At 40.5% G+C, this 20279-nt stretch overlaps 1 protein-coding gene across 6 annotated transcripts in view; it reads left to right on the top strand.

Annotated features, from left to right (window-relative positions):
- Positions 1–20279, top strand: part of COL4A6 (collagen type IV alpha 6 chain) — a 253247-nt gene that overhangs the window by 122751 nt on the left and 110217 nt on the right. The window lies entirely within an intron of this gene.

The raw sequence follows: 20279 nt of genomic DNA, 5'->3' as shown, positions 1-20279 counted from the left end.
TTACAAGTTTTGTGAGAGTCATGTCAGTTTTTACAGCTTTGATGCGAGTCTGTCCCTTTATGTGGGCCACACACTGTATGGAAGTTCACTGCAAAGGAGTTAGAAATGTGTGTGGATGAAATTACCAAGTTTATGTCGATGAAGTAACTTGGTGTCTATTCTGAGAAGACTTGTATTAATGGAAGTCTTCCAAGAATGTTTAACAAAATTAATTGCATGGCATGTCTCTTAAGCTATAGTAAAAGTCGATGGGAAACAATGTGCGTTGCTTTGCAGAAATTTGCTTCACTGTCATCTTTTCAAAGGAGCTTTTTATTTTAGCAAATGAAGCACATGGTCAATTATTTAAGACCCTTTTACTTATAGAAGTAGAGGTCCTAGACTACGATCTGTATTTTGTTTTTCTCGTTGTGTTGTGTGGAGTTCAGGCCTACTAGACAAACATTTAAGAAAGCACTCTGGTGGCTAAATATTGGTGCAGGAACTGTGGGGAACACAAACATATTACAAGTACCAGACGTCTACTTAGGGAGACTACGTACACACACACACACACACACACACACACACATACACAGAGCATTGCTTAACTTTGCACCACTGCAATTGATTGAAAGTCTAAATGGCAGAGCACATGTCCTCAAAAGGAGATATTGGTATGGACTGGAGTGATTAAGCAACCTCTTTTTTTTAATATTATGACAAAAATGTTTCTTTAGGAAGATTAATTTGGTGGGGGTTGTACAGGGCATGATAGACAGGTAGACTGCTCTCTATTTTTAGAGGTTAAGTGGCACGTTCAAAATCCCCTAGCATGGCAGAATGGAAACTTTGCATTTTCTGCTGTTCAGATCCTATCTTTCCTTAAATGATTCTCTCCAACCTTGAACACACATACAGAGACACAGACACATTCACCTGAAATAATGATTTGATGGTGAGGGCTTGTCTTCATTTTAAATGAATGCATCAGTTTTCTGTGTTTTTCATTAGCTGGAAGATGGTGCTAGTTCCTTTCCCTCATATTCCTCTAACTCCTTGGAAACCAGTATCTCCATTGGTTAGTACCTACTGATCCCACCTGGGGAAAATTCATTCCAAAACCAAGTGGAATCAGCAGCACTGAGGTGACCCTGTCTTGGGTACAGAGAGATCTGTGAGATGCTTTTCTCTATGGGTCACCAAAAGCTCCTGCAGTTACTACAGTGACCAGTGAGGAAGGCCAAGTCAATGGGTTCTGAAAGAGCATCTGTTTCCTAATTGACACATTTTGTTGTGGGAGTTATGAATGAAAGGTAGGGTTCATGAAAGAAGGAAGTCATTGTTTCACGTAAGACAGATTTTAAAGTTTGGACAGCAGAGAAATCTACAGAGTATCTTAGAATTGTGCCCTTATCCTGAAATACCAGCTGTGACTTAACAAGCTCATATATGGACTTAGCTAAGCACTTGGCTTTGTTATGACAGCTTTTATACTTTTTATCCTCAGCTTTACAAGCTTAGTTTTACTTTTTACTTTTTGAAAACCCAAAGACAATAATGCTCATTCCTTTGGACCCCAAGGAGATTAATGTATATGTTTGGTTATTGTCCATATAAAGAAAACCATGGTCTCTGTCCCTGTACATGTCTTTGCTAGTTCAAGTAATTGTAGTGACTTGGCATTCCATTGCTTTCGTTGGGTTCCCTCTTGGAGCTGACACTAGTCAGTGATAGCTGCCCCCTTCACATGTTGCTGGGAGAATGCCAGTAAAGCTATGAGCAAAGGAGGGAGCTGTGGGGAAACATGCTGTGGGGCCCAGAATGGAATGAGGGGTAACGAGGGTTCAGGAGCCAGGTTTCCCCAGAGAGAGACAAAAAGAAAGCAAACAAAAGGAAGAGACAGGTCTAAACAGGATCCCCAGACACGGCCCCTTTGCTGTAAGAACAGAACCTTAAACTTCACAAAGCTCAGGGAGGGAAGGGAGCCAGGGGTTAAACATAGCTTTTGCAATTCAGTTGAAGAATTATTAACTGAACATACATAGAGAGAAAAGCCACACGTGTTCATATAGAGCAACATTTATTATTCTTAAAACCCTTTCAGACACTCCATGAACTCAGAAATATACCTAAACCTGTATATCCACATGGATACTAATGTTGATCCCCGCAAACTCCAAAGGTCCCCACTCTTGCACAGATAGAAACATCGAGACTCAGAGAGGCTCAGCAGGGCAAAAACACCCAGAGTCCCACAGTGCCTAACATGGGCTGGTTTTTGAGGCATGTGACAGGGAGTTTAGTGAGCCGATAAAATCCATTGTTGGAACTGAGGGCATATGTCTCCAGTGATTGGCATCAGAGTAAGACAAACTAACTTCTCTCTGAGTTTTACCTTCCAAATCAAGTCCGAACTTAGCTCAAACTCTGAGAGCAGGATCGAAGCCTGTTTCCTCCCTCCCTCGTAAAATGAGGAGTCAGGCTTGAAGGGCTCCAAGGTCCCTTGGAGGAAGCAGAGCGTGTAGCATCACAGAGCCCCCTGCCTCCTCCTTTCCCCCAGGTTCATTACAGCCTAATAACAAACCATCCCCGAGCCCACAGTTTGACCAACCCCCACAGTGCCTCCATCAATCTGAGTTTCCCATATTCCTGAGGGGAACTTGATCCTGCCCAGGGACCTGCATGGCTCTTCACATTGTCCCTGGAAGTCCCCGCTTCTTGGGAGCCCAGAGCACAGCGCCCACTCCCACACTCAGACGGCCCCATGGCGCCCAGCAACTGAGGTTTGCAAGGGGGCCTCTCGGGGTCAGTTCCCAAGGCCACCACCGAGGGGAGGGGGCCCTGCCCAGCCCAGCGAGACAAGGAGCAACCAAATTCCTCTGCAGCCCAAGTGGTAGATGGCCACCCCATGTGGAGCAGCTCAGGACGGTCATGAGCCACTGACCCCCACCCCACCACATTCATGGCCCAAACCAGAGTGGCCGTTGGCCCTTAACAATGAGAGAAACCAGTTGGGAAGAAGCAAACGCAACACAAAAACAAACACAGCCTGGGAACTTTGGACCAGCTTCCAAACTCAAAGTCCTCAAATGTCCCTTACCCCCTAGCCCCCCAAAAAGAGTTTACCTCATGAGAAAATGGAGGACATTTAGATTCCAGGATGGCACAGCCGGATGGCACCTCAGGGATCATCTAGTCCAACCATTTCATCTTAGGTATGGAGGTCCAGAGTAGGAAAGAGACTTTAAGAAGTTTTCTAAAACTCATTTCCTTGATTATGAAGGCCAGATGTGTGTGTGTGTGTGTGTGTGTGTGTGTGTGTGTGTGTGAGGGAGAGAGAGAGAGAGAGAGAGAGAGAAAGACAGGTTGCTATATGCAAGCCTGAACCATGGAGCTCGTAAGTAGGAATGCCCTTACTCCAGTGGCCAGATATTCTTCCCACTTCTCAGAGATCCACAGGCACCCAGAACAGGGTAGGGGAAATTTGCCATCTTGGTAGTACAAATAAGTGCAATGGTTAAAAGCATGGGTTTTGGAGCTAGATAAACCAGTCTTTTAAGACCTGGCTCTATCATTTACTAGATGTATGATCTTTATCCAGTGGTTCTCAACAAGAAGCAGTCCTGCCCACCATAGAACATTTGGCCATGTCTGGAAACATTTTTGGTTGCCATAATTGGTGGGGTGCTACTGGCATATAGTGGGTAGAGGACAGGGATGCTGCTAAACGTCCTACAGTGCATAGGACAGGCCCTCACAACATGGAATTATCCAGCCCAGTATGTCAGTAGTGTCAAGGTTGAGAAACCCTGCGTTAGGCAGACAGCTTAATCATTCTGAGCTTCAGTTTCATCTGTGACCTAGAGTAATAGTACCTATCTCACAAGGTTGCTATAATAATTAAACAGGCTAATACATATAAAGCAGTTAACATAGTGCCTGGCACAAAGTAAGTACTCTATTAATTATTAACTGTTAGTATTATCAAACTCTCTCTTAACTCCACCTCCTCCTATAGTTACCATCTCGTATCTCTACTCGCCTTACAGCATAACTCCTTAAAATAGTTGTTTATACTCAAAATCTCCACTTTTCCCATTCTCTCTTGAACCTGCTCTAATCAGGCTTTCATTGCCACCACTCCTTTCTTACAAAGGTCACCAGTGACATACATATTGTTAATTCCACCGTCATCTCTCAGTCCTCATCTTACTTGACTTGTTATCAGCATTTGAAATGGCTTTTCACTCCTTCTTTCTTAAAAAACTTTCTTTGATTGATTTCCAAGATTCTACTCCTTTGATTCTCCTCCTACCTCAATGGAGAAAGCCTCTCAGTCTCCTTTGCTTCCAGAGAAGTGGGATTCAGTCTGATTTGTTTAATTTTGTTGAATGAATGAATAATGTTTATTGTGAGAATTAAATGAAATCATGTACGTAAAGTACTTAGCACACATTAAGCACTTAATAAATGGTCATCATTACCACCACTACTACAGCTGTTACCATTGATATTATTGCTATTATTATTTTCCCCTACTTGGCTATGAGCCCCTTAAGCGTGAGATTAATATTTAGCTTGTCTTGGTCTTTTCTTGTATAGAGCTTTATTCAATGCAAGAGTTTATATCCAAGTCTGGATATATATATCCATAAAACAGTTTGCAATGGACAAGAGTAGTTGACTAGGGCGTGTGACTGGAGCAGGTCCTTAGAGAAGAAATGGGTTTGGAAGAACTTGATCGAGGGTGGGGGTGGGTGGCTAGAGGCTCATGGGAATAGGCATCCAGAAGGGAAGCACGTCCTAGCCATTTTCACTCCCCTCTTCATAAATGATGGGACCACAAAAGGTAGGGAGTAGCAGTTCTCACCCATTAATCATCCCAATTCCTCCTCTCCCAGGTATGGGGGAGAACTGGGAGTGTGGCCAAATGTTAGCATGAACAGAGCTTATCTGTTGGATTTGACAGAGTAAGCAACATAAATTCACTTTACTCACAGTCCTGGTTGAACTTTATTTTCAGTCATCTTGAACTTCGAGCAACTTTGTACACTAATCAGTTTCTACCACCATCTTTATGGATTTGCAAGTGGCATTTATATTAGCCTGAGAATTTGGTCCCTTAGGGATAGCCATTAGAAAAAGCACACAACACAAATTTTATTAGAAAACTTGTGAACATTCAAAACTTCCATTAGGTGTTGCTGATGATTCTAACAACATAATTTGGCAGCATTTTGAGTGAAAATGAGGTAATAACCAAATAGGCTATTTGAACCAAGTTTCTTTTTTTCCATTAAAAATAGAATGTCTAGTTTTTATAATCTTCATGCCATTAACTACTGCCAATTGTAGTGCTAAATGATGGCTAGCCTTTCCTTTCTCTCCTTCACCACCTTCTCCAAACAAAATGTTCACAGCTTGGACTCTGACTAGTAAATGCTATTAAATAAAACCCATATGTTTCCGGTCCCTGACCATCCAAAACGTACACTCCTGCTCACTTGCATTACAGCCCGTATGCACTGACCAACTTGCTTTGCAGATGGGTCAGCCTATCTGTAAATTGCCAGATGGGACCTACCCAAATGCAGAGAAGAATTTTAATCTAGCTTACATAAACAACCAAAGAAGTTTTTTTTAAATCCACAAAACGCAAACCATTGACTTTAAAGAGAATTATGTTGATACAACTTTATTTTCAAATCAGCATTTATTTTCTTTGAGTTTAAACTTTCCATCAATGCAAAGTTCTTCTAAAAATTAATTTAGTTTCTAAATTCCTAAACTTTTCTTAACAACAGTCTTGTTTTTTAAGCCTTCAGTAGGTGCTTAATAAATACACAAGTGACAAAAAGGCCACCATGATTTTCCAACTGGCTGGGCTATTGGTGGCTTTTGGCAGTTCTCCTAGTATTTGTCAAAGATCCTTCAATATCCATCTGGCCCACAGATAACCGAGGCTCCCGAAAGGAGTGTTGATAGAGCCCAAGGGGGAAGTTGTAATTCATTCTGGAAAGGTGACCCAGCTGCCCAAGTCCCCGGAGCTTCCTGTAGATGCCAAATGAGCTCCTAGCTTAGTAATCCCATCTGCGATCTAAATGTATCCAGAAACCACCCACTCATCTCATCCTCTTGACTAATGTGCTCACAGAGTCATATTTTTCCTACTAAGATATCGGGATTGCTTTCAGAGCTATCAGAGATAATGATTGTCATATTTTTCATCATCATCATCAAACTGATAAGGATAACACATAACAATTAGATAATAACACTTGTCGCCATTTATAAAGTATTTACTCTGCGCCAGGCATTGTGCTAGGTATTTTATTTATGTTGTCATTTAATGTTTTTAGTGAGATGTAAATATCATACCACAAAGTTCACCCTTTGAAAATGTACAATTCAGTGGTTTTTAGTATATTCACAAGATTGTCCGACCATCATAACTATCTTCCATGGAATTCCATTACGTTTCATCACCCTGTCTCACTTAATTTTCACAGTACTCCTGGGGAGTGGGTATTTATTTTAAACCCCATCTTACAGATGAGGAAACAAAGATTTAGAGCAGTTAAGTGATTTGTCAAGTTCCCACAGCATGCAAGTGAGAGAGCTGAGAGTCAAAGGTAGATCTCCCTGGCTCCCAAGTGCATACGTCTCTTTCTACCTCCATAATGCTCCTTTATTTGTACCATGGTCCATTATCATTTTCATTAATAGGGACACCAAAGGGAAAACTTGTATCTTTCTCTTTTCTCTCTTCCACTTCCTGCCCTCCTCTCCTTTGTCCCTCAAGGGATTGACGGCTTTGGTGTCCCTAGCAACCACCTTCCTCCTGCCAACACCTCCTTCATACAAACACTAATATACAGCACACAGTTCCCTGTCAAAATCTGCTCTCAGCTGGTGACATTAATTTGCATTGAAGATCTAAAAGACTTATAAAGCTTTCCATTGTTACGTCCTTATAGGCCTACTTTTGTTTTTTTTTTGAAAGATTGACACCTGAGCTAACAAGTGTTGCCAATCTTCTTTTTCTTTATTCTTCTCCCCAAAGCCCCCCAGTATATAGTTGTAGATTCTAGTTGTAAGTGCCTCTGGTTGTGCTATGTGGGACGCCACCTCATCGTGGCCTGACGAGCGGTGCCATGTCTGAGCCCAGGATCCGAAGTAGTGAAACCCTGGGCCACCGAAGCGGAGGGCGTGAACTTAACCACTCGGCCACGGGGCCAGCCCCCTACTTTTGTTTAATAGTAAACCATTATTTAGCATCGTGATATGAACAAGACTTGGCATCAAGCTTGGATTTTAAGTTCTGTGCTGGTTTCCCCGTGCTAGGTCTGTTACTCTGGACAATTAACTCCTGTGAGCCTTAGTTTCCTCAAATGTAAAATGGAAATAATAATAGTACATACATCACGGGACTGCTGTGAGGGCTAAATTGCATATACATGCTAATTGTACAGTGCAATGCCTTGAAACAAAGTACATGCTCAATAAATGCTGGTAGTTATTTTGGTGGCATCAGCAAATGGATAGACTGGGGAATTACAGAGCACTCATCAAGTTATACGGCCTAGAATCTCCCTAGGCTGCCTGCCCACAAGACAGGCTTTGACAAAAAGCATTTATTATGCAGGGAAGTGAATGATAGTATGCCAAGTAGTATATCAATCAAGTTCAATAGTTCTTGCAAATTCTGGCCAGTTTAATCAACTAAAAGCATAAAGATCACTTTTGGCATTAAATCTCTGACTGCTGTCTTCAAAGCAGTCACAGTATTTGCCTCTTTAAGAAACTACAGGGATTTCCTGTTGTCATCCAAAAGCAAAACTTCACTTGACCTGTAGGATATTGAGCATAGCCAGGAGTTGCACAGGGTCAGGTTGGGTCTGACCTGCCTGAGGTCAAATAGCCCTGGCAGACCTGTGTGGTTGGATAAAGACCAAAGGCCCAAATACAATTGAGAGTATAACCCATGGGCTATTTTAGTTAGCCAGTTGGGATGAGGATCTGGAATATAGATTTCAAGCAGATTATTATCTTAGGGTTTAAGTCAATTCCAACATCCAATCCAAGCCCAGACAACGTGAGCACTAAGCAAAGGTCCAAACAGCAGGATACCCCTACACAATCCAAGAGCAAATACCAGAGACCCAGACTTCACTAATAATAAGACTTGCCATTAACTAAGTATTCACCACATACCAGATACTTTGCTAAGGCCTTTACTATGCATTAATTCTCTCATTTAATTCTTACAACAATCTTATAAGGATAAGTAGTATTATCCTCCCTATTTTAAATTAAGGAAACCAAGAATGGCAGAACTGAAAAGTGGTGAAGCTGGGATTAAATCCCAGATCGTTCAGATTCCAACATACATGCCCTCAACCACTGTACCATAATAACGCCTTCCCAAACACTACCATGCTGCTGGGAACCACAGGCCACACACTTGGAGACTTAGGCATGAGGATAAAATGATCCCAGCAATAAAGCTGATTTGATGCTTAGCCAGAGAATTGTTGAAGTGAGGGTCATGGGTTTTTTCCTACTGTGTGATGGCAGGAGTGTGCCAAGCGTCTGAGGTGCAGCTAAGACTATCAGGGAGGGGCTGAGAGAGATTCTGGGTTGGACTGAGGCAGGTTACTGCAGTGATTTTTCAGGGTTTTCTTTTTCTTGCTGCTATACACAAATTCACTTTGTCCTATAGATGTGTCCTGGAAATTTTGCCTTGATTGCCTCATATATTCTAATTTTCAGTGGTCACAAATAGAATAATAGCTGCCATCACTCTACCTTTAAACTTATCTGCTTCCCTTGATCTATAAAGAAAATGCAACAAGCCAGAGGAGATGACTCTTTCTCCCTTAAAGAGCTCTGTAACCTTCTGGTAAATTAAATGAGAACAATTCTTCTAAGAGGTGGGCCAATTTTGCAAGGATCTAGTCTAGATGCTAAAGAAATAGCCTCAGCAGAAAATAGTTGAAGAGTATGAAATGTAAAGTGTGTGGCCTGGATTGGAAACCACCTTGGTCCTTTTCGAGGATGGAGATATGCTGTGAGCTACCTCTGAATGTTTTCTCCCCTCTAGTGGTCAGTGGGAGGAGGAAAGAATGGTGGTATAAGTGGTGCCCACTTTTGACTGTAAATGCAATTCTGGAAGTAACAGCTGAAGAAAATTGTTTCCTTAAGAACAACCTTATAATTGGAGCTATGTTTTAGACCAAGGACACTGTATTAAACAAATTTAAAATATGACCAACAATTTTTCATATTAGCAAAGATACAATTATAGTAGAACTATAATAATTCTAAATAATAAAATTAAGTCAGGTGCTTTATAATAGGCTTAGATAAACTCCACACAATAATTAGAAAAGGGGCCTCTGCTGTGTCATCTTTTTTATTGAAATATAAAATACCACCTCAAATTAACAATACAATACCCATTGACTAAACATTTTATTAACAATTTTTTTCACCTTCTCAGATTTTAACATTAAAGTGCTTTCCAAAGTAATCTAAGAGCCATTTATAAAATGAAACTTCACAATCACCCAGATATTGTTCAAAACATTCCAAATGTGCCTCTAAATTTAATACTGGCAATTTCCCTTCACAATTATCCTCTTTGCATTTTGGCAATATGTATCAATAGCCTTTAAAATGTTCACAGCCTTTGACCCAGTAATTCTACTCTTATAAAGGAAATAGAGCAGTAGAGGAAGATTTATGAATGAAGATATTCATCAGAGCCCTTCTTATAATAGGAAAAAATAGAAAACATTTAAATGTCATATAATAGGAGAATGGTTAAGTAATGAAATATGGTATATCCCTTGAAGTGGAATATCATATAGTCATTAAATGTTTCTTTGAAGAATGTTTAATCACTTGGAAAAGTGCTTATGATATAATGTTAAGTGAGAATTATGGGAAACAAGAATTTATACAGTGTGATCACAAATTTGTAATGATAATAATTATAATACATACTCAACTTTAAAAAAAGACTGAAAGAACATACACTAAATAGTTATCAGTGGTTATCACCAAAGCGTATAATTATGGGGGATACATCGGACTGGCAGAGGAAGAGGAGCCCACAGAAAAGATTGAGGAAGTATCCATAAGTAAGGTGTTAATGAGTGCTGAAGGAATGAGGTGACAGCTGGGTAGCAGAGCTGGGTAGGTTTTCTTGGGAAAAGGCCTGGGTCTATTCTGTGAATGAGAAGGCAGACTCAAGTAGGTTCACCAATCATCCTGGTTTACCCAGGACTGAAGAGTTTCCCAAGACATGGGACTTCAAGTGTTAAAACTGGGAAATTTCTGTGCAAATTGGGGTGAATTGGCCACCCCAGACTCAAGAAAGCTGAGACTGGGAGATGGGTAGTGTCATGACCAAAGTCACACAAGAAGCAGACCACTGGACTGGGAATTCAAAGGGCTGAATCCTACTCCCCGCCCTGCTGCCTATTAGCAAGATACTTAATTTGAGGCTTGGTTAAATCTATAAATACTTACCTTGCTTGTTTACCAGGTTGTTCTGCAGATTACCTTCAATTATTCACAAATACAAGGGATTATCAGTAACAATAAACATGTACTAGGCACGTACTACATTGCATTGGGCACTGCTCTAAGATCTGAGGAATATTACTAATTTCAAATTTATAGAACCATAGTGAGATCTAAGTGAGAGTATATGTCTAAATAAATTAATACAATGTTTGTCTTCTAGTAAATACCTATTAAACGTTAGCTCTGATGACTTATATGTGATTGACTATATGTCTCAATTTGAAAATACGGATATGAGACTCCCATACCACCTAATAGCACGTGTATGAGATAGTACTTCTATTAATGCTCCCATTTTACAGATGAGAAAATTGTGGCTCAGAGAGTTTAATTGCCTTGCCTAAGTTTATACAGTCAGTAAGTGACAGGGCCATTTGTCTCCTGATCCAGCACTGTTTTCCACTTCATTAAATTGCCACCCAGTGAAAATCCTTTTTGAATGAGGACATAGCCAACACTGTTTTTCTATTTACTGTAGACTACCTTCTTCGTAGCTACATCTTCAGTTTACTCAAAGCCTACTCTTGGACTGGATACCACCAGGAAACATTTCTGTGGGATATTTTGTTAGCAATCCTCATAGAACTTCAGGATCCTTTAGAAAGGCTGTAAAACAATTGCAAGGTCTGCAGGATGCCTCTCACAGGCTAAGGATTTAAAGTCAGTAGGGTACTAGTAAATATTTAACCGCTGGCTCTGAGAGAGGCGGTAGAGCGATCCTGATTTGTAGCATGTGCAGATATCCATGTTGTAAATGTTTCCACCATGGCTGATTTCAAACTACCAATGTGATTGGCTTGTGTGAACCAGTGTTAGCCAGTACAAGCCAGTGCAGGCCAGTTCCAGCACTCCAGTAGAAGCAGAATACTAACTTTAAGTTGGCTGCTTTCCTGAGATTATATAAATTCAGTAAGAATTAAAGTATGGGTATTATTCAAGAAGCTTGGTTATAATATGTGAAAAAGGGAGAGAGAAGGGAGTGCAAGGTAGTGGGCCAGGATATCCAGATGGTGGGACAATTTAGGAGAAGGGAGAGAGGAGCTTCTGGTTACTGACTGCAAGTCCAGGTCTGGCCTCTCGTGAATCCTCTCAGTAAAGCCAAAGCTAACACCTTTAATAGGGATTAGAGAATTTTTTTTCCTTGTCACAAGCTTTTCATTTTCCCACCAACTTTCTATTTTGAACATTTTCAAACCTTCAGAAAAGTTGCAAGAATAGAACAATGAGCACCCATATACCCTTCACCTGGATTTAACAATTCTTAATATTTTCCCACATTTGCTTTATCACTCTATTTTTATGAACTATCTGAGAGATAGTTGCAGATATCTTGACTCTTCACCCCTAAATACTTGAGTCAGAATCTGCTAAAACCAAGGGCACTAGCCTATATAACTACAGTGTAGTCATCACATTCAGGAAATATAACACTGATACGATATACAGGTATGAAGTCTGTACTCACACTTCCCTAATTGCCTCAATAATGTCTTTATAGCTTTGTTTTTTTGATGCAGAATCAAATAAAATATGCATTACATTTAGTTATCAGTCTCTTTGGTCTCTTTTAATCTAGAATCCCAGGCCCCACCATTTTTTTTTCTTTTGTCTTTTATGACATCGACATTTTTGAAGAGTTCAGGCCAGTTGTTTTGCAGAATATCTCTCAATTGGATTCATCTGATTATTTCTCATGACTACATGAGTTTAAACCTTTTTGCTTTCTACGATATTATGTCCTTCGTAGTGCCTCACAACAGGAGGAACATGATGTCATTTTTCCCATTATTGGTAATGTTAAGCTTAATCATTTGGTTAGGGTGATGTCCAACATATTTCTCCATTGCAATGATACTAGTAAATGCAATGCATATTTTATTTGAGTTTGTGAATATCCTATTCCAGGAGAAACTTCTTTATGTTGAAAGTATAAATTACTTTATTACTGAAAGTATAAATTACATGGTTCACTACAGAACCATGGGTTTAAAAGGCAGTTTCCCTAACTAAAAGAAAAAAATAGAAGATGAGATTTATTAAAAAAAAAAAAAAAGCTGGCACTAAGCCTCTTAGCCAAATTCATGAGCTATTCACATGACAAGGGATCTTATCTAAATAAGGCATTTCTTATCTAAATTGTGAACAGCTGGTAGGGGCTTATGCCCCAGTCTATACATACCTGTATTCCTAGAACTTAGCCTAGTGCCTAGGCTACAGTAGGTGTTCAGGAAAAGTTTATTGAATACATTTCTCTCCAATTGTAAAGTTCTGTGAATAAGAAATTCATCACACTAAGCAAAAAATCTACTTTATTTTGTCAACTGGCACCAGCTGGAATTGATTTGGCTGCTTAAGCACCGCTCTTTTCATGGGAAATGACAGAGCTTTCAGTTTTCATCCAGGTATTTGACCTTACTCAGGCAACATTCAAGTCTCTGGTTATTCTAAAAATCTTAGCTTCTCTATATTAAAGTCAGAAACTATTCTAAATAAATCAAGGATCAGCCCTGTATTTGTTAGGATTAGACTTGGCTGCAAATGACAGAAAACTCAAAATAACAGTAGGTTAAACAATACAGTCATTTATTTCTCTCTGATGTAAAAGTCCCTAGTTCTGGCCAAGATGGAGTAACAGGGACTGGATTTACCCTTCTGCCTAAAACAAGTGAAAACCAGACAAAATGAAAACAATAGTCTTCAGACATTGGACACCAGGCAACAAAGAACAGTGATCTCTGAGAGACAGGAAACAAACAAGGTGAGCCCTATGATTGCCCCAGCTTACTGCCTGGAGAGAGTTTCTAGGCAGTGATGCAGGGAGAGGGAACCCAGGCAAGGCCAGGTGGATGAGGCGACAAAGCTGAGAGTCAGGAAAACTATGGCAGCTAGAATTTTCAGGGCAGACTACTGGAGAAAAGAGAGCTGCACAGTAAGAGAACTCTGGAGATCTGTAGAGAGTCTCCCTTGAATCTTCAGCTGAATGCTTATCACCACATGTATATAAGGCCCAGAAAAGAACCACCCAAAAGGAGCAGAAGGAACAATCCTCAGAGATCACACAGAACTAGCAGTAGTGCCTGTTCCCACCATCCAGAATGGAAAATCTCGTAATTCACAGAGCATCAGAGAATTCCAAAGGGTCTTGCCTCAGTAGTGGTGCCAAATTAGCCTTAGACTCAAGGCTGCTCTAGACTTGCCCAATGAAGTTTAAAAACAAGCCTTGAAAGGATCAAACTGCTTCCAAATAACTTAACTTTGTTCCAGAACAAAGCCCAAGACTATTTCTAGAAATACAAAATATCTAGCATCCAACAAGATAAAATTCACATCTGACATCCAGTCGAAAACTACCAGGCATTCAAAAGAAGAAGGAAAATACAACCTATAATAAGGAGAAAAATCATTCAATCAAGACTGTCCCAGAAATAATGCAGATGATAGGATTAGTAGACAAAGACATTTAAACAGTCACTATAACTTTTTTCCAGATGTTCAAGAAGCTAGCGGAAAGATTGAGCATGTTAAGTAAGGACATGGAAGAGTTTAAAAAGACCCAAATAGAACTTCTAGAATTAAAAAATGTCTGAGATGATGTAAAAGTGCATATAGATAGTTGAGAGCTTGTATGGCAGCTCCATGATCACTAAGGACCCAGGCTTCTTCTGTCTTGTTGCTTCACCATTCTCAACGTATGTTTTCCAGTTTATGATCCAAAATGGCTGCTCTAGCTCCAGCCGTCATAATCTGCATTCCAACAAGCAGGATGGGAGACTAGAGGAAAAGAGTATGCCCCTTCATTTAAAGACACTTAGAAATCACATGACATCACTTTCCCTTACATCTCATTGGCCAGAACTTAGTCCCAAGGTCATAAGCATCTGAAAGTGAGATCAAGAATTATACTCTTTATTCCGTGTGGCTGTGTGTCCAGCTAAAATGTCAGAGTCTACCACTTGGTAAAGAATGGGAGAACCAAAACAGGGGCACAACTAGCCATCACTTTCCAAGTTCAAAGCCTTATCAGTGCAGCAGAGATCCTAATTCAGTTTGAATAATGTTGTGACTCCTGGCTTAAAAATAATCTGAATGAGACTACACCTCAGTGTTTCTGATATGCAAAAATTAAAACTCTGATTCATTTGGTTTGGGGTAGTCTGACTTCCCGCCCCCAGACCTCCGTATACTTTTGACCTTATCTCACACAGACTGCCAGAGTTGCTCCATTTTCCCGATCACTGACACCAAGCTAGAGGTGGAGTTTAACATTTTGTTTGACTTATGACTATGTTTATCCTGGGCAAGAAACCAGGGTCATTCAGTGTGTTTATACCCTAGTCCTGAAATAGCTCACTTTCTTTCTTTCCTAATAAAGTCACTAACACCTGCAGCTGAAACCAGCTTTCACAAGGTCATCCATATTGCATGCTCTGGAACCCAAGTGCCTTCTTCCTGATGGAGAAAAATTTGACACATGATAGATACAATCTTTCCTATAGACCATGTAACTCCGTCCCAGATATTCTTTTGGTTGGCCATATAACTATTCCTGAATCTCAAGTATCTTGGTCATTACAACTTCTTCATCATTTTCAACAGCCTTTCAGTATTTCTGGGGGTATTATTACTCTCCTAATATCAAAGTGGATGCCATTCTTTTCAAGAGATGGTAGGTGGGCATGCAATTGATCTGCTTTTGTCAGGCAAGAAGGTATTGCTGAAAAATGGCAGTTCTTTTAAGGTGCCATACAAACCAAGTGTATGGCTGGCTCACTGAGTGTTTCTACAAAGCATTTTGCACTAGCTCTGTGTGCTATCTTGAGCAACTTAGACCAAAATATCTGCAAGAAGTCAGGCCTGGAGGCTTTCCAGTTGCTAATGGCTTTGATTTCTTTAACAACCTTCTGCTCAGACATTGCATGTGGTAGTTCCACTTTCCCCCCATATAAGCTCTCTCCTCCTATAATCACACTGCTTCTCTATTATTAGAATCACCACTTTCATTATTTTTTACACCAAATAATAGTGATTTTTAAAGTATATCATTCATAGGTGTTTCATATAGCAAACTAACACGAGAGAAATGCTTGGTGGAAGAGGTTAGGATGGAACTTCTAGTGCTGATTTGGACTCTGGATTGTGACCGTGGGGAAAGACTCTTTCCCCTTGACTCTCCTACTATGAACCTGTCCACAGAGGTCATGATGGTGTAGATTCAGTAAACACACTCACTGACCTGCTGTGCCCTATCTAATTACATTTCTCATTGGGCATCTACTAGACCCAGAGTATACTGTCTGGACCACTTGGGAAAGAGCAAATGGTTTTTGACTTGACAAAATGCTGTTTTTCAGGTACAATTTTGTTTTCAGTAATACTTTGCTGTTTGGATAAAATGAAAGGTAGAGGTGGAGCATTGATGTAAAGGAAAGATAACTCATGGGACTGGGTAAGTGTTTTCACTCAATAAGAAATGGATATTAAAAGGTTAAGCTGTTTTCCAGGTGAAGGTGAGAAGTAAACCTTTGTTAGCATGGAGGTGTTTTCGAAGCTTGATACTTTGTGAGCTCCAAAAACTAGAACTATGTTCCATTTATTTTAACTAACTCCTCATTGACCATGACTATCAAAAGATTAGGGTGAACACTTGAACTGTCAATGACTATTAGCCATGTAAATTGCAAACATTTGCTAGCTGAGTGCCTGTCTTTCTGATCCCACATTTTTATTGATTTGAGAAGAAAGTAGCATTCTTTGAACTGGTTGGCTCCAGATCTGTGAAGTGTTTGAATCCAAATAGTGAACTGCCCCAAATGAGGCAAATCAGAAAGGTTTTTTGTTTTTTGTTTTTTGTTTTTTTGGTCTTTAAGAAAAAATCTTGTTGAGAGTTTCACCCAATAATATACAAAAAGACAGTTCGACTTTAGGTCTTTGTATCTTTCTTTTCGGTGAATTCAACCTAAAGCACAAGAGCTGTCTGTCCTCTACCAGTCAGGCAGGGCAATAGAGTAGTATCAGCAAATCAATAAATATAACGCGAAACCTACTGAACGTGTTACAATTCTTTCTGCCTCTGTATTTTGGGCTTCTTCATCTTGCTCACATTTCTCAAGTGTGGCCCTTCTTCGATGTTGTCTTGTGTCACCGGGACACCTTTTCAAACAGCAAATTAGTATCCAACAATCTTCCTCCCACAGCACTCTCTATTAAAGAGGTTCTACCTTTCTCCCAAGCCCTCTTCTTTCTTGGGAGCCCATGTCTAACACATTCTTGTCACTTTGTATGCCATTGTCATGGTAGATTTTAAGGGCTTTTTTTAAGTGCTTCAGCTATAAAGCACTGTGTCCTGCTGTTCTCTGTAATCAAGGATGTCAGATCCCACAATTGTCAGCTTTAGGTACTGAAGAGAATAGAATGAGAGTCTTTAAGACTCTCTTCCCTCTCAAAACTTTAGAGGGCCACCCTCTGGACAAACGAGGATGTTCGTCTTAAGGTACAGATACCCCAGGGCAAACATTCTCTTTGAACCAAAAGGTAGATAGCAAGTATTTACTGAACACCTGTTAAGTGTACAGCATTGAGCTAGGTAGCAGAGTAGAAATATAAGACAGGCATGGCGGGGTCCCCATCTTGGATGATGTTCTATTTTCAGCTTGGGGAAGGGAAAATACACTGCAAAATCTAAGAGTAAACTATCCAGCTTATGAACTATCAAGTGTTAGAGCTGGAAAGGACCTTTAGTTATCACCTAGTACAACTGTGTTTCTAAACTGGACCCTCAAGCCCTAAGAGTCAGCAAAGTGCCTCAAAGGCTGCCTCTCTGCCCTTCTTGCCTCCGCTCTTTTCAACCAGTGACATTGCTTTGAACTTCTGTAAGATTTTGTTTGTGTAACAAAGGCTCCATAGCTTTCAAAAATTTGCAAGCCACAAATATAGTCCAACCCTCTCATGTTACAGATGAGGAAACAGAGCCCTAGAAAGGGAAGGGAATTTGGTTGAGGGTCCATAGCCAATTAGAAGCTGTAACCCTCAGTTTTCTGATTCCAGTGATCCACCTCCCCATGCCTCCTATCAGCCTAGCAGTAGACACTTCTAAAATATCAGAGTGGCCTGCTGTCTTAGGAAGAGCCACTTGTCTCAGGAGCAGGAGGAAGTTGCTTTGGGGTATCCTGAACCAAGTGCTTAGGTCCTAAGTTACTCTAGGAGGTCAGACAAAGGAGAGATCAGTGAGGGATATCAGCCTCCCGTTTTCCTGCCCCTAAGTGGGTCCTCATCCTTCACAAGGGGATGAGTACCTACCTGGTAGAATTGTGAGGATTAATTGAGATCATACATGCAAAGTACCTGGCACATAGTAGGTGCTAAATAAATGGTAAATCTTTGTAATGTAGCTATTTCTTTGGAACATAAAGTGGTATCTTTTGGCAATATAGCTCCCAATTATTATTTAGGCCAAGAAAATGAGGATTTGTGAATCAGAATCCAGGTCCAGGGTGAGTTATCCTGGTTTACCAGATGAATGCCAATTTCATATATCATTTGGTGGAGTCAAGGCTCAGCCTTCACTTCCCAGGGAGCCTAGCAGAATTTGGCAATCTTAGTGTACCCTACTGTGCCAGGACTGAGAGCTAAACAGAGGATGTGGTAATGGGTTTCCTTTAAGCACTGGTCTGGAAAATACTATTCTTTGCTTTGCTTCTTATAATCTGACTGGCATAAATGGAGGAGAAAATTGTCAAAGAGGATAGTTGTTTCTCTTGGATAAATTCAATTCTCAAAAATCGCAAATGAAATTTCCTCACTTGGAAATAACATACTCGTACATCACTACAAAGAGACTTAAGTGGGAAGAACCCTCATTTTGGAGAAATGGCCTGGGAGGCATCATTGATGGCAATGCCTGGTTTCATGGAGCATTTGCTTTCTATTTATCATCTGTGACTTTGGCTGGGGAATTTTCTAAGACAAATGTTACATTTGGGGCTTGAACTTCAAAGCTCCACTTGTTTATACTCCCCATCCCAATCTCAGTCCCACACAGTTGATTTCATTCTGAAGGCACATGTGTTTTCCTTTGGGTTTCTGACTTAGCCGAATTCCAGTGTCACACTCTGCTAGTTCCCCTTGGATTATGAATTAAAGTCCCTCTTCTCCCAATTGCTTTATCTCTTCTAAGCAGTGGTACTGACTTATTAAAGGCTAGGCAATTTATCCCACATTTCCCAACTAGAAAGTAGCAAGAGCCAGGAGTAGAACCTAGGCAGTATGACCTTAGAGTTTGGGAGATTAACCCCTATACTCTATTGCTCAGAGATTCAAAAGCAAGAAGAACCCCATGGCTAGTGGGATCAAGAATGAGTTTGCAGAGCCAGCCCTGATGGCCTAGCAGTTAAAATTCAGCGTGCTCTGCTCCAGCAGCCTGGGTTCAGTTCCTGGTCATGGACTCGCACCACTTATCTATCAGTAGCCATGCTGTGACACCAACTCACATAGAACTAAAAGGATTTACAACTAGAATGTACAACTATGTACTGGGGCTTTGAGGAGGGAAAAAAAAAGAGAGAGAGAGAGGAAGATTAGCAACAGATGTTAGCTCAGGGTGAGACTTTTGGAAAAACTAAAAGAACGGGATAAGTTTGCAGAAGAGATAGCAATGGGCCTTGAGGGATGAAGAGGATTTTGACAGAAATGAAGCAGTGTAGTAATATGAGTGTGACATACAGGTAGAAAAATCACAGGGTAAAACTTGGGCAAGGCTAGTTAGTTTGGCTTGAACATTGGATCATTTGCAAAGGGTATTGGAAGATAACTCCTTGAACAGAGTTAGAATTATGTTATGGAGAACCTGTTTTGACAGGAATAATTTGTGCTTAGTTCAGTGAGCAACTGAAGGTTCTTCCTTTCTTCCTTCCCTCTCGAGTAATGTATGTGCTTTATAGAATAGCAATTAATAACTAAAAAAGAATACCACCTGAAAGCCCCACAACAGAGATGATTCGTGTTAACATCTTAATATTTATCTATGTATTTCCAGACTTTTCTCCCATGCGAATATACACTTATAAATAACTCCATATTGTGGCAGGCAGAATTCTAAGATTCCTGCTCACTGCTTATGTGTTCTATATAATCCCCTCCCCTTGAGTGTGGGCAGACCTGTGAATATGCTGTGGAGTCACTCCCTCAATTGAGTTAGGTTTTATGGCAAAGATGCTGAGATAGTCGTGCCTGTAATTATGTTACATTATATAAGAGTTTCCAGTTGGCTCTGAAGAAGAATCTTCATGTTGAGAGAGGGCCATGTGGCTAGGACCTGAGAGTAGCCTCTAGGAGCTAAGAGTGACTCCCCAACAGTCAGCCAGCAAGATATCAGGGACCTCAGTCCTAAAATCATAAGGAACTGAATTCTGCCAAAAAGCAGTGAGCTTGGATCACAGCTCTGGCTGATACTGTTATTTCAACCCAGTGAGTGTATTAACTGTATTTCCTTATTTTCTGTATTCTTGATGCTCTGGAATCGGAGTCTTGCTGTCTGGGGAGAGTCTGCCCCTCTCAGGGCTAGGCAGTTCTTACAGATAGCAAATTACTTGCCCAGGAGGGTGCCTTCCATGTACAAATCAACCAATCCAGACCCCATATCTGAACCACCCCCTCTATCTAGCTCTTACACTCCAGGAGGCAATATTCCTCTGCCTTAAGCATCCCAG

Source organism: Equus asinus, chromosome X (genome assembly GCF_041296235.1).
Source record: "Equus asinus isolate D_3611 breed Donkey chromosome X, EquAss-T2T_v2, whole genome shotgun sequence".
Lineage (NCBI taxonomy): Eukaryota > Metazoa > Chordata > Mammalia > Perissodactyla > Equidae > Equus > Equus asinus.
The sequence above is the reverse complement of the archived record's forward strand: the minus strand, read 5'-3'. Positions and strand labels throughout refer to the sequence as shown.